General features: G+C 44.1%; 1 long non-coding RNA gene across 1 annotated transcript; it reads right to left on the bottom strand.

Moving 5' to 3' along the window:
- Window positions 1–14,399, bottom strand: LOC140698421 (uncharacterized). The gene is made up of 4 exons (XR_012076205.1): window positions 14,260–14,399; window positions 1,601–1,683; window positions 1,258–1,488; window positions 1–220 (listed from the first exon to the last, which is right to left on the bottom strand). It is a non-coding gene; the product is annotated as an uncharacterized lncRNA (long non-coding RNA).
- Between the last annotated feature and the right edge of the window lie 135 nt (window positions 14,400–14,534).

Raw genomic sequence — 14,534 nt, 5'->3', positions numbered from 1 at the left:
TCCAGCATCCCTTGGGGCAGTGGCAAACACACCTTGTGCAACTTCAAAATCCCAGTCTAGACACCAGACTGGCACTGGCTGACAAGAGTCTCTTTCCCGGGAAATGGGGGACTGAAACCAAGAGATTCTGGCTCAGCCTCTTAAAGAGAGGATATGAAAACAGGAGCTGGAGACAGCCTCCTTTCCCCATGCTGGTCGCCGAGAGACAGGTGAGGCCGACCTGTAGGAGAGGAGAAGAAAGGCAAGCAGAAACACAGAAACAAGGTCGTGGGGGCTTTGATGAGATTCTGACTCTGCCTGTTTCCTTTCTCTTCTGAGACCTGGCTGAACCCTCTCACAACATGCACTGTGTCCCAGGACATACTCCTTCCTGTTTCAAGGTGTCCCAGTTTAGTGCCCCAGTTACTAGTGTTGCATAACAAATTGCCCCAACTTTGAGCAGTTTGAAACAACTGCGTTATTCTCTTTCTCAATATCTATGGGTCAGGAAGGCAGGAAGGGCTCCGTGGGGGTAGTTCTGGCTTAGGATCCCTCAGGCTGGTACACCCAGCTATGCCCCTCCTTCAGGCATCTTATTTAAGCCATTACACTTGGGGGCAATTTGTTTGCACAGCAACAGATAACACATAGACCTAGAAAGTGGCGGAGCTGGGAACTGGATGGAGACTGGAGTCTATGACTGGGTTTTCCTCCCTAGGAAACTGAAGCTCCCAGGCTCAGGCAGCGCTGGGAAGACTTTGCGGGGATGTAGGTGGTGATGATTGGGGAAGGGGACAGATTTAATGATTTCCTGAAAGGGGAGGATGGAAGTTTTGTGAATGAGCCTGAGAGCCAGAAACAAGACAGACACACAAAAGGGTATAGAACGTGGTCTGACGCCTGCCTGTCTCTTCGGGAAAGCTTTTTGGTTCTAGTTTTAGTGCCTGTGTGTTTGCTTCTTTGTAACCCTACGCAGCTTTTAATTATGAAGAACTACAAACCTACCTACAAAGTAAGAGCAGTTAAATGAACCTCTATATCCCTTTACCTAGATTTCACAAATTATTAACATTTTGCCACATTGACTTTAGCATACTCCAAAAATTTTCTCATGCATTTAGAGGAAAGTATGCCAGACCTCAATAGACAGCTCAGCTTCTCAAAGCCAGCACCCAGGTAGGCATGAGCTAGAGCCTGAGACAGAGGCGGCCCTGCGCCCCTCCCAGTCACCACGCCCACCCTCCTCCCCAAAGGCAACTACTAGTATGAGTCTCACACCATATTGTTGAGGCAAATTTAGTGAGATTGTTTGTCTTCTGCGGAGGCTTAAAGATTCCTTGGAGAATCAGCAGAAAGCTCTCTGGGCCTCCCTCCTAGATGAAAACGTGGATAAACGTGTTCCGCTGGCGCTCAGTTTGAAGAGATCCCCAGCCTTGAAGCTCCCTCGGGAAAGAACTCCCAGGAAAGGGCAGAAGCAGGGGCAGCTGGCAGGGCTCGCTGGGAAGTTATCTTTTAAAAAAAAACAATGTGAAGGGCACTTGGGTTTAATTTTGTGTTTACAATAAACCTTTCCCCCCCTAAATCTGCAGCCTCTTGGGAAGGATAGGATTCATTTACACACCTGTGCCTCTCTCATTCTGTTTGACCCGCTTTGGCAAAGACTTCGTGGACGCTTGAGGCAATTTGCTGAAGCACCTTTTCTTTCTACAACAAAAATTAAATTTGGTTTTCACTGTTCGTTAAATGTATTGTGAAATTTTGCAGCACTCTGACAGATGCAAACACATTTCAGAGGGGCTGAATTTAAGGTAAGCTAGTCATGAGAAGAAGGCACCCAGGACTTAGAAGCAGAAGTTCAGGACCCAGAAGCCTGCCTCCCTTGGGTGGGTGGAGGTGGTGTCTGCAGACCAGCTCAGCCTTAAACCTGAATAATGAATGTGAACAGTTACTGAGTGCTTCCTGTGTGCCCGGCACAGTCTTAAGAGCTTTATGGATTAAGTCACTTTATTCTCACATCAACCTTAGGATGAAGATATTAGTAATTTTACAAGCCAACTGGTGACACTAGAATTTGCACCCTGGCCATCCAGCTCAAAGTCTTTACTGTGCATGCACTCCTGGGCATATATCCAGAGGAAACTCTAATTCAAACAGATACACACACCCCAATGTTCATGGCAGCACTATTTACAATAGCCAAGACATGGAAGCAACCTAAACGTCCATCAATATCAAGATGGTTAGTCTGCCATCTTCTCGGTCTGCCCACTTTCTGAATAAAGTCGTTATTCCTTGCCCCAACACCTCATCTCCCGATTTATTGGCCTGTCGTGCATGGAGCAGAACGAGCTTGGACTCGGTAACAGAGATAATGAGAAATATTCTGGAGGAAGAGCTAATAGGACTTGGTGACCTATTGGATGGGGGTGTGAGAGACAGAGAGGAGCTAGGGGTGACTCCAAAACGTGGAAGGGCTGAAGGTGGCGAGGTGAATAGCAGAGATGCAGTCACCACGGAGGTGCTGGGGGCAGGGCAGAGTGGAGATAGGTAACAAAGTCAAGTTCCCGCATGGGGCTTGAGGAGCCTGTGGGTCTGTACATGGCAACTTGCAGGAGACAACTGAATGGATTGTTCAGGGTCTCGGCAGGGAGGTGGGCACAAGAAAAGGATGTTCGGGAAACACGGAGCAGGGGACAATGGTGTGCTTGTAAACTAGTTCTCTGGTGGAGTAAAAGCCCTGATTTGTCATGCTTGTCAATTTCTGTGATGCACATACTCCCACCATGGCCAATTTTAAGCTTCTAGTAGTTTAACAACTAGCGGGTATTCCCGAATATTCAACAGCTCAACCCAGCTGGCAGGAGTGGGCTCCAGTAGCCACTGGAAGGGGTGGAGGCACTACGAACCCTGCTAATTCACATCCGGCAAGCACTAACACTGTCTGACTGGCATCACACCCTCACAATGCGCTTTCCTTCTCTCAAAGGGGAAAAATGGAGATGCAAACAGGTGCTTTGCTCAAGCCATAGCCACCAACCAGCAAGTGGAGAGACTGGGATTCGAACCCAGAAGACAGGTATGATGCTGCGGAAGTGTTGATACTTTGACTGCTGTGCCCCAGAAGCTTCCTGAACTGAGCACTCACCGCCCACGGGGCACTGCCCAAGGACTGTTAATTCCTAACGACCCTAGAGGTAGATTCTATCATTACCGCCTTTTTACACGTAGGGAAACTGTGGGTAGAAAGATCGAGAGCTCACAGCTGGCTGGTGGTGAAGGCAGGACTGGCACCCACCCTCAGCCCACAGGTCAGGCTCCATCCTCCACCCTTATTTCAATTCAGATCATGGAATCTTACTGAGAATCTGAGCTCAGTGATTTCAGAAAGGTTTTATCACCCTTTTATTTCAGTCCATATTATGTCACCAACATTTCCTCACATTGTTCAATTTATTTACCAAACCCAAAACAATTTTAGTGACTGAGTGATTTTTCCAGTTGGGACAATCAGGACAAGGGAAACTGGCAAAACAGAATGGGGTTTGGGGGAGATAAATCCTGGAAGTCACAGTGGGTGTGGCTTGGGAGGCTGAGAGGTGGGAAAGCTCGGACCCTCCCAGTGGTCAGAGCCTTCGGGTCAGCACCCCTCCAGCACACCACTGGCCCTGCTGAAATAAGGAACTGCATCTGTGCTCACTGTGGATTCTAAGTCAGGGGAGCTTGAGGGAATCTGTCTCCCTCTCAGTGGCCAAAACTGTGAGAGGAGAGCTTGGGGACTATGAGTAGCTATGTTCTGGCCTCTGTGGAGAAAGCCAGGCTGTAAGAAGAGATAAGAGCAAACCCAGGGCACAGAGGGAGGCAGATATGAAAAAGAGAGGAAGAAATCCCTTTGAGGGTTTGAGCCTATGGTTCTAGGTGTCCTAGAGACACATCTCCACAACTGTCTTGAAATTCCCTTACAGCACATTTCCCTTTTTCCTTAAACTACTTCAAGTTGGGTTCCTGCCATGGAAACCCAAAAGAATTTCAAGAAATACTCCTGCCTTGACAGGATGCACCCTGGATTTCTCCTCCATGAGAGAGCATTTTGTCAAGACTAGGTTCTGGTGCAAGGAACAGAAAACCCCAAAATCAAATGACCCAAATAAGTTGAAAGTTTAATTTGCTTTTACATAAACAGAATCTAGAGGCAGAGCATCCAGGGCTAATGTGGCAGCTTCATAATCATGGACTTAGCCTCCTTTCATATTATTGCTCTGTCATCTTTAGTATATAACTTGTGATCCAAGATGGCTGCTGGAGCTCCAGCCATCATATCCACATTCCAGTCAGTAGTGCAAAGAAAGAAGGGGTTTTTAAAAAATGCTCTTTAAGGCCAAACCCTGAAGTCCCAGATAACACATCTATTTATCTATTGGCCAAAATCTAGTCACATGGCAACACTTAATTGAGGGGAACATAGACAATACAATTTTTGGTGGGCCAGCGTGTCCATTTAAAAATCAATGTTTGTATTACCAAGGAAGAAAGGGGCATGGATACCAGGGGAATCTCTTCCAAAATCTTATCCTTCTACAGAGATGGAGGGCATCTTGAACCTTCAGCCAGTTTACAGGCTCTCTAAACTGAGAAGTTTCCTGACAGGTGTTCAGAGAACTGGTTGCACCAAAAAGAAACTCATCAGTGGGCCAGTGGATGTAGCTCACCTAGAGCAGGTGGTAGCCTGGGGAGCAGGCATAAGGCCAAGGAGCTGTTGATCTCCTGTTAGAGCCCAGCTCTGTCCCTTCTTATCAAGAGAGGAAACCATCCCAGCCTCACCCAGGGCAAGGTCCCTGCCTGCCCAGCTGGGAGCCGATGCTAATCAGTAACCCAAATTTCCCATGAGGCAGCCACAGTGAGTGATTTCCTGTGGTTCCCAGAAGCTGTAAATGGAGTGGGGCCCTGGACTCCTGTAACCCCCAGAGATGGAAGACCCAACCCCCTACCCGTGTCTGGACAAACACCCATCATACCATTGTTCTCACCCAACATACACACCTCCACCACCAGGAGGCACCATTCACCCGGAGCACATCCAACAGAGTTACGCAAGGCAGTGGCATCTTGGTCCACATCCTCATGGGGTAAGAAGAAGGGACATAAGAACCAGATTGAGGGGGTGTATCCTTACCCCACTGGCATCAGCTTCAAGAGAAGAGCACAGCAAGGTGGGGCAGGAGGGGGTGGAATAATAACTCCTCTTACAGCCCAAGTGACAGGGTCACAGCCAAGCAACAAGAATTTGGTGGCAAGTGGAGGATGGACTGGAGCTGGAGGGATAGGGAGACCAGCTGCAGGAGGGCTCTGAGCCGCTGAGAGAAGAGCAGAGGGCACCCTGACCCAGGCAGCACATCCTGAACTATCTGAACTAACTAGTCCCTTGGCCATACTTGTTAGGGTTCTGACCAGCAATCCAGGGGGAGGAATTGGACGCTGAGAGCAGCAACCAGTCTGTATCCTTTAGACACTTGGAGAAAGTGGGAAGGGTGCTTCAGGCTAAGGGAACAGCAGGGGCAAAGACATGGCTGTAGCCTTCTCATTGGGATCTCCAAATCACCAGGCAGGCACATGGCTGGGAGAATCACCCTGTGGAAGGCACGGCGTGATCCCATCACTCATCTCTGTCCCTCCCACACTCAGTAGGTGAAGTTGGCAGGATCACATTTAGAAGACCACGAATTTACAGGATTGTAGGCTTATATATTAAAAGTCCGAAGCTCAAAGGAAGGCTTCTCAATATTGTTCATCCATTGGAAATACCTGGGGAGACTTTCAAATACTGGTGAGGGGATAAGTGAGCTGTACACTGTACATCTGCACAATGGAATACAGTTGCCCCTCAAACAACGTGGGGACTAGGGGCACAGACCCCCTGTACAGTCGAAACTCCACATATAACTTTGGCTCCCCCAAAACTTAACTACTAAGAGCCTACTGTTGACTGGAAGCCTTACTGATAAACAGTTTGACCAACACATATTCTCTACATTAGATGTATTATATACTGTATTCTTACAATAAAGTAAGCTAAAGAAAATGTTAGTAAGAAAATCAGAAGAGAGAAAAAAATCCTTTTACAATACTGTCCTGTATTTATCAGTACGTAAGTTTGCACTATTTACAAGACGAACCATCTGTCAGTACCTACCCAAATACGTGATACAAAACACTGCAGATGTTATATACGTATTACCAACACTCAACATCAAAAATGAAAAGATAACGTGCAAAACAAATTCTTTCTTGTTTACAACCACAACAACCCATGCACTGATAATGAAGAAGCAGTAATAAGACTGCTTTATGGTAGGTAGCCTAGTGCAACCAGTATAATTGAGTCATGGTAGCCTGGCCTATAAATTTTTATGGCATACAAATCTATACAGTATTGGAAACGTCACATTTTAAAAAAAAAGCACGTACCTTTGAGTATAGACTGACACACAGTTTCTCCAATTATGGGTTGAGGCGGGGCGGGAAGGGAGGGAGGAGGAGGGCATACTCCACAGTAATGCAATTCTTTGAAAGCAAAGTCATAAAACAGTAAGAAAACTAACACATTGATTTTATATTAAGTATCATTCACCTTATGCCTATGTTTAAGGATAGGCACTTCAAAATAAGAATGGCATGCGACGTTCTATACATATATTCTTGTATATTTATTGAAAAAATCCACGTAGAAGTGGACCCATGCAGTTCAAACCCATGCTGTTCAAGGGTCAACTCTAATTGGCAATAAAAAGGGATGAAATACCGAGACATGCAAGCACGTCGTTGAATTTCAAAACCATTGTCCTGAGTGAAATGGATGCTCAAAATGTACTTAAAAGAGTGTATTCAGTGTGATTCTACTGATAAGAAATGCTAAGAAAGACAAATCTAATCTTTGGGGAAAAAAAAAAAAGACCAATCAGCAGTTTCCTGGGGTGCGAGATTAACTGCAAAGAGGCACAAAGGAATCTTTCAGAGTCATGAAAATGTTCTGTATCTTACTACTATTATATACAAAATAGATAAACAACAAGGCCCTATTCAACTTTTGCACAGGGAACTATATTCAATATCTTGTAATAACTTATAATGATAAAGAATATGAAAAAGAATATATGTATAACTGAATCACTATTCTGTACACCAGAAACTAACACAACATTGTAAATCAACTATACTTTAACAGTTCTGTATCTTGACTGTAGTGGTGATTACGTGGGTCAAATATGTCAAAATTTCCACTTAAAACAAGTACATTTTAATGGATGTATATTATAATACGATAAAGTAAATTTTTAAAGTATATTGCTATCCTGGTCTGCCTTTAGAGATTATGATTTGCTTGGTTTGGGGTAGAGCTTGGGCACTAGAATTTTGATAAGCAATTCCAAAACATCTGGCAGCAGCAGTCTTCCAGGTGCGCCCTGCAGATGTGCATCAGAGTCACAGGAGTTTGTTAATGCAGATTCCTGGCTTCTACCCCAGAGGTTCTGATGCTGTAGGGCTGGGGAGGGATTGGGATCCTCATTTCAACGAGCTCCCCAGGTGATTCTCGAATGCTCTAGAATTCTCTAGAACTTGAGAGCAATTGGCTTAGAATGTGCTGTGGGTTGGGTCCTGCTCCCAGGGAAAACTAGGGGCTGAAAAGAATACAGAGCTGGGCCTTGCTGTGTGCCCTTGAGCCAGGCTCCCAACCTCTCTGATTCTGCTTTACCTTGCACACCTCAGAACACACAACTGTCCACTACAGTGGCCACTAGCCATGTGTGGCTAGTGAGCACCTGAAACGCAGGTGGTCTGCTTTGAGATGTGCTCCAAGTGTAAAATACACACTGGATTTGGAGGATTTAGTACCAAAAAAAAGAATGTAAAGTATCTCATTAGTTATATTTTCTATTGAATATATATTGAAATAACAACTTTATGGATTACTGGGTTAAATAAAATATATTATTTAAATTAATTTTAAATATTTCTTTTTGCTTTTTTTAATCCCCAAATTTCTTTAACCATGAAACCACTTTTTTTCCCAATGGGAAATGCATTTTTTGTGGAATTCTACTTAGAGCGCTCCAGAAAAGACAAGTCCTGATTGGCCAAAGGCTGAGCCAATCATGATGCTCCCATTCCCAGCAATAGGCATCTGACCTGGTTCTGGCCAATGCCAAGTGAGAGGAAGTCTGTGGGGGGCTGATGGGAAAGATTTTATTGGCTCTTGAAGAGAACTAGCTGGTCCTGGCTTCTGCTTTCAGAAGCTGTTGTTGGCCCATATGGTGATCATTTTGGACTGGGGAGGGACTCGGCCCTGGAGTTCAACCTGCTAAGGGCCGGGAACGGAGATGCAGAACCTGGGTCTTCAGTGTTATCTCCGAGACACTGTGTTAACCAACCCAGAACTGCCCTATCATTGGAATCCCTGCTGCATAGGATCATATATGTCAGAGTTTTAAACTATTTTAAGTTGGGTTATCTTTTTTTTTTTTTTGCAGCCAAAAGCATGATATTTTGGAGGCTGGTTTTCTTACCTGATCATAGTCCAGGCTCAGTTAAGTATAGGATGGGATAAGGAGCAGGGAGACAGAGGGCAAGAAGGAATGTCCATTAAAAGGTTTTAAAATACGAGATGAACATTATGGGAAAGAACACAGTGCCACCCGCCCCCCGCCCAAGTAAGACCTGAAGACTGGAGTTGTAACCATTGTAGACTTCTCAACTTTGTGAGAATACAAGAGATTTTCAAATGCAACTCCCTGAGAGGTGAGGCGATTGTGCAGAGGCAGGTTTTTTCTGAGATTTGAGATAGCTGAATGTCACTGCTAACCTCGAGTTAGGATACAGCTTAAAGTGACAGGTCATTGAGTCCAAAAGACTGGCCTTTCACAGCCATCCTGGAACAGCTCGAACTAAAATTTTTACTTTTCTCTCCTATGTCATTTCTTTATTTTGAATGGGTGCAAAATGTTGCATGCCTCATGTTCTATTGATAATTCTATTATTCCCATTTCCTTTTACATTATAAAAGTTTTGACCATGTTGAAGCTGCTTCTTTGTTCTCCTCTCAACACTAAAAAGAAATGTGATTGCAAGACTTGGTCTTGGAACTCTAGGCTGTTCTAACTGGTAACAAAAATCTCAGCAACAAGAAAGAAAATGTTCTCTCTTCTCCTGCAGCTTCTGAAAAGCAGACTCTTTTTACAAATGTTACAAACAAAGGAGTCTTATAAGACACCCAGACTTCAAAAATTGAGGTTGCTGCATCCTTTGAGAGCCCCCATTAACCTGCTGTGTTAGTTTGCTAAGGCCGCCCTAACAAAATACCACAGGCAAGGTGGCTTAAACAACAAAGTTTTTTCTCATAGTTCTGGAAGCTGGAAGTCCAAGGTCAAGGTGCTAGCAGAGTTGGTTTCTCCTGAGGTCTCTCCAGCTTGCAGATGGGTAACATCTTGCTGTGTTCTCAGCTGACCTTTCCCTGTGTGCACGAGCATCTCTGGTGTCTCTTCCTCTTCCTATAAGATCACTGAATCAATTGGATTAGGGCTCCACCATTATGACCTCATTTAAACTTAATTACCTCTTTAAAGGACTGTCTCCAATACAGTCACACTGGGGTTTAGGGGCTCAATGTATGAATTTGAGGGGGACACAATTTAGTCCATAATACTTCCCAAATCTAGACTGGTTGTCTTAATAATAATCTGTTGCCTCAGGTAATAAGATCCACAATGATGCTCCCTTTTCCTGAAAAGTGCCAAGACTTCAGTTTTCATTGTCACTTCTCTCTTCTTCCATCCTCATGGAGCTAAAAAGAACACCTGTGATTCTGCTCGATCCTTTTTATTTAAACAAACAGTGTTGTATCGTTTAAATTGTTTACCTCCTTTTGCTGTATGGGCCATGGCTGAAAACAGCAAGGCAAGAAAACTGCTTTCACTTGGGAGGTGCTATTGCACTTGTGTTTTCTAAATGTTGGGAGGATGGGTCTGGTGTGTGACATTCTTGTGCATCTGATTTGATTTAGGATTGGATTGATTAAATTGTGAGAGACTGAAAGGGACAGACCCACGCCAGGGGTAGACAATTAGGTATCCTCTGATGGAAAAGGTAAAGAATGCTGATGCCACCAGACCCCACAAGCTGAAGAACTGAGGCTGCAGAACTGACCCACCAGGGGAGATGCTCCCTCCACCATCACTGAAAGGTGGGGAATCAAAAAACTGCAGCTACAGGCATACCTCAAGATATTACTGGTTCAGCTCTAGACCATTGCAATAAAGCAAATATCATAACAAAGCAAGTCACAGGAATTTCTTGGCTTCCCAGTGCGTATAAAAGTTGTAGTCTATTAAACGTGCAATAGCATTATGTCTAAAAAATGCACATACCTTAATTTGAAAATACTTTATTACTAAAAAATGCTAACCATCATCTGAGCCTTCAGCGAGTTGTAGTAGCAACATCAAAGATCACTAATCACAAATCACCATAACAAATATAATCATAATGATAAAGGTTGAAATACTGCAAGAATTACCAAAATGTGACACAGAGACGAAGTGAGCAAATGGAAAAATTGCGCTCGCTGATAGACTTGTTCAACACAGGGTTGCCACAAACCTTCAATTTGTTAAAAACAAAACAAAACAAAACAAAAAAACTAACAGGCCTGTGCTCCAGAACCACATCACGCTTGCTGGATTCAGAAAGAGAAGAACCTCTCAAAATGCATGAAGCCAGTCACTAGCAGTGTCTCAGAAAAAAAAAAACCAACCAAAAAAAAAAAACCAACCAAAAAACCCACCAGCCTGTTCGTGACTGTGCTTTCCAAAATATGTGGCAAAAGCATCGTAAGCAGAATCTATGTTCCACTTTCTCTTTCCAAATCTCATGCAAGTGGGTCAGATTGGCAGAACCCTGGTTTCAAGGGATGTAAGGAAGTGTAGTTTTAGCTATATGAAGGCACGCCAGAAGAAGGAAGGCTCGGATGGTGAGCAAATGAATCCACAATTTAAAATCCCTGGGACATTTTCTTTTCAGCTTCCTATATCCAGGGGGAAACCCATACCTGGTCTTTCCCTGCTTAGGGAGGGCCTGATTTGCAGAAGAAGATCCAGATAACCTCTGGTTTCTTTACACCTACTTTTCTACCAGCATTTGGGTGGAGCTTTAAGATCTCAATGAACATCACCCCTCATCCTGGCCTGCAGGCAGAAACAACTGAGAGAGAGAAAGAGATGCAGGAGTAAGCAAAAGGGAGGGTACCACGATGGCTTTATTATCTGAACAATAAACAATAGCAGGAAACATGGCCAGGTCCTGTGGTCCATTGGGTTTGCCATCACCTTCCCCTACTTTCTGCTGCCTCCAAACTGAATGGCTTAAAATTTGTCTGTGTGTAACAGATTCAAAATGACAATAACTTAAATTACAAATACTCAGACAGGGGCTATGAGTTTGGGGAGGAAAATACCATAGAGGTGAAGTGCCCTTCTTATCACAACATATTAGGAGCTACATAATATTCACATGACATCACTAGTGATGGTGGACTAAGCTATCTGACCCTAATAAAAGAGAAGTGACTTATTAAGATGTCACATTTGCCATTTGCCTTCTTTCTTCCTATTTAAGTAGTCAATCCCTTCCCCAAGTTAACTATGGACTCAGTGATGGTTTGTCATGATTTCTATGTAAGTAATTTAGCTATTTCTTGGAATGTAAGAAAGGGTTTATTTAAATTGCATCCTACTTTGGTTGGACTGTAAAATCAAGCTACGTACCTGATTGCTCCTGGCCCTCTTCTATTTTTTTAAAAAACAAATTTTAAAAAATTTAATTGTGTTTTACAAACTCTCATAATATAAAATTTACCATCTTAACCATTTTTAAGGTGCAGTTCAGTAATGTTAAGTATCTTCACATCATTATGTAACAGACTGGGTCTCATGCTCTTTTGGTGATACACCAAAAATTTCCTCAGTCATGTGGACAGAAATGTTTTATTTTCATCTGCATGAATGTAATTAGTATATTAGTATATAATTTGGGGGCGTTAATATTTTAAAACTGACTTGAGCTTATTTTAGTTCAGTCATTTTAAAGAAAACTATTGAGTAAACAAATTAAAATGGATGTGGGTGTGCATATGGAAGGATTTATGATGTGGTATGAGAAAGACTGAAGCTTGTGAACCACTGACCTGCTAAATTCTCCTTCTCCCCCAGGGTCAGTGTAACCATCGCCTCCGCAAGGGGCTTCCCCTCCCCATCCTCAGTCTCTGCTAGATCCCCAGTCATATGCTCTCAAAACTCTATTTTTCACTTTTCCTTTCAAAGTTCTTTTGGAGGCAAGTAACTGAATTCCAAATCAAACTGTTCTAGGAAGATCAGTGAGAATATATATAGACTCACATAAAACAAAATATGAAGGAGGGAGGTGTGTATAGTTAGCTCAGTGGTAGAGCACATGCTTAGCATGCTTGAGGTCCTCAGTCCAATCCCCAGTACCGCCATTAAAAATAATTAAATAAAAAATATGAAAAATATGAAGGATTAGCACCACACCAACTTTAGGCACAGCTGGATCTAGGTGTTTAAATGATGGCGTCAGAAATTTCTGTCCATCTACCAGCTATGCTTTCCTAAGGTTGGCCTCACTCTGAAGCAGCGTCTCTACCCATGATTGTATCCACAGTTGTATCCTTTCAACTTTAGCAAGAACAGCAGAAAGAAATGCTGTTTTCTCCAGAGCTCCAATAAAAATCCTCATTTTGCTCCTCCTCGGCCTGCTTTAGGTCATGTGCCCAACTCTCAAGACATCACCGCGGCATGGGATTGAAATGCTCTCATTGGCCAGGCTTGGATCACATGTCCAGTCTCTACCCAATCATTGTGGTTGGAGGATGAAGTGCTCTGATTGGCCAGACCTGGTGTTACCCAGATACAAGAGAGTGAATGCTGGTGGAGCGGAAACTACAGTCCTCATCGACAGATGGTTATTAATGATGTTGCAAGTATTTGCTTATCATCCTTTGGTCATCCCCTGGCCTACCGAGTCCCCTAACAGAGGCCTTCAGAAAAATCATAAAAGAGGCAGTACGGCTAATGTTAATAAAGACATAACCAAGTCACTTGATGATGACTGCTTTAGAGACTCGTGGGGGAAACTTTGCCCCAGGGTGGGGTAGAACCTGGGCATCTCCGGCAGAGAAAAGCATGAACTTCTGAGTTCAAATTCCAACACTCATATTATGCTCACCCACTTACTCATTCTTTCATGCATCCCCTAAAGGAAATTTTTTCACCCATAATGTGCTAGGTACTGTTCTAGACACTGGAGACACGGTGGTGAGCCAGACAAAAATCCCTTCCCTCCTGGATCTGACATTCTGGTTCAGGAGGTGGGTGTAGGGGAGTAGAGACAGGTAAATAAACAACCAAACAAAGAAATAAATAGTCTCAGAGAGTAATAAATATTGTAAAGAAAATTAAACAGTGTGTCTTGCTAGCAAGAAGCTGGGGCCTGACTTACAGTAGGTGTTAGGGAAGGCCTTTTTAAGGAGCTGATACATGATTTGAGGCTGGAATAATGAGATGCAGTCAGCCATGAGATGACAGGGGTAAACCTCTAAGAAGAGCAAGTGCTAAGCCCCTGAGGTGGCTTGATCCAAGAACTGACAAAAGGCACGGTGAATCGCTGAGAGATGTCAGGTGAATTACTCAGCCTCCACGCACCACTGGAAAATGAGGATGATCATACCAGCCCCTCAAGAATCCTATGAGGATGATCATACCAGCCCCTCAAGACTCCTATGAGGATTCAATCAGGCAACTGTAAAAGGCTATTGTTGTGCCTGGCACACAGCAGGTGTACAGTGAACACCAGTTATAGTTTAAGCAATAAAATTATTAATTAGAGAAGGAAAGAATGGGTCTAGAGGATCAAAAGGATGTGAGAAATGAACTTTTGTGCCTTACCCTTCCAAAATCCCAAATTCAGGATACAGTATGAGCAAGGGGCTTCTGAATATGACTCCAAGACACCCCGGCTATCAATAATAATTTGCATTATTTTAATAGCTATGTTCATTTATTGAGCACCTACTATATGCCAGGCACTTTGCTGGGAACCTGATGTCCATGGGTCCCTCTGACTCTAGGGCAGGCACTATTATTAACACCCCCATTTTACTGAGGCTCAGAGCAATAGTCACAGAGTCTGGAGCAAAGCCAAGAGGCCAGCACCGCCTACCTGACGATCTTTGGTCGGTCCTCTCCTCTGACTTGCGGTTACAGAGGCAGGACAAGCCTGCCCCACCCTCCATCTTCACCATTCTCCAGGTCTGGAGGGGCTGGGAGTGGGAGCAGAGAGAGAGAGGGGAGTGAAATCTCAGAGCCTCTTCTCCACGGACTCCACCCTAGCCTGCTCCCCACCCACCACAGCCATCAACTCAGTGCTAGAGAAGGGTGACCACTTGGTGGTGACTTTCCAGCCCACGGCTGGAACCCGAGACTGGACGAAGCGGA

The sequence above is a fragment of the Vicugna pacos genome, chromosome 9 (genome assembly GCF_048564905.1).
Source record: "Vicugna pacos chromosome 9, VicPac4, whole genome shotgun sequence".
Taxonomy (NCBI): Eukaryota; Metazoa; Chordata; class Mammalia; order Artiodactyla; family Camelidae; genus Vicugna; species Vicugna pacos.
Note: the sequence above shows the minus strand (reverse complement) of the source record. Positions and strands in the feature narration are given on the sequence as shown.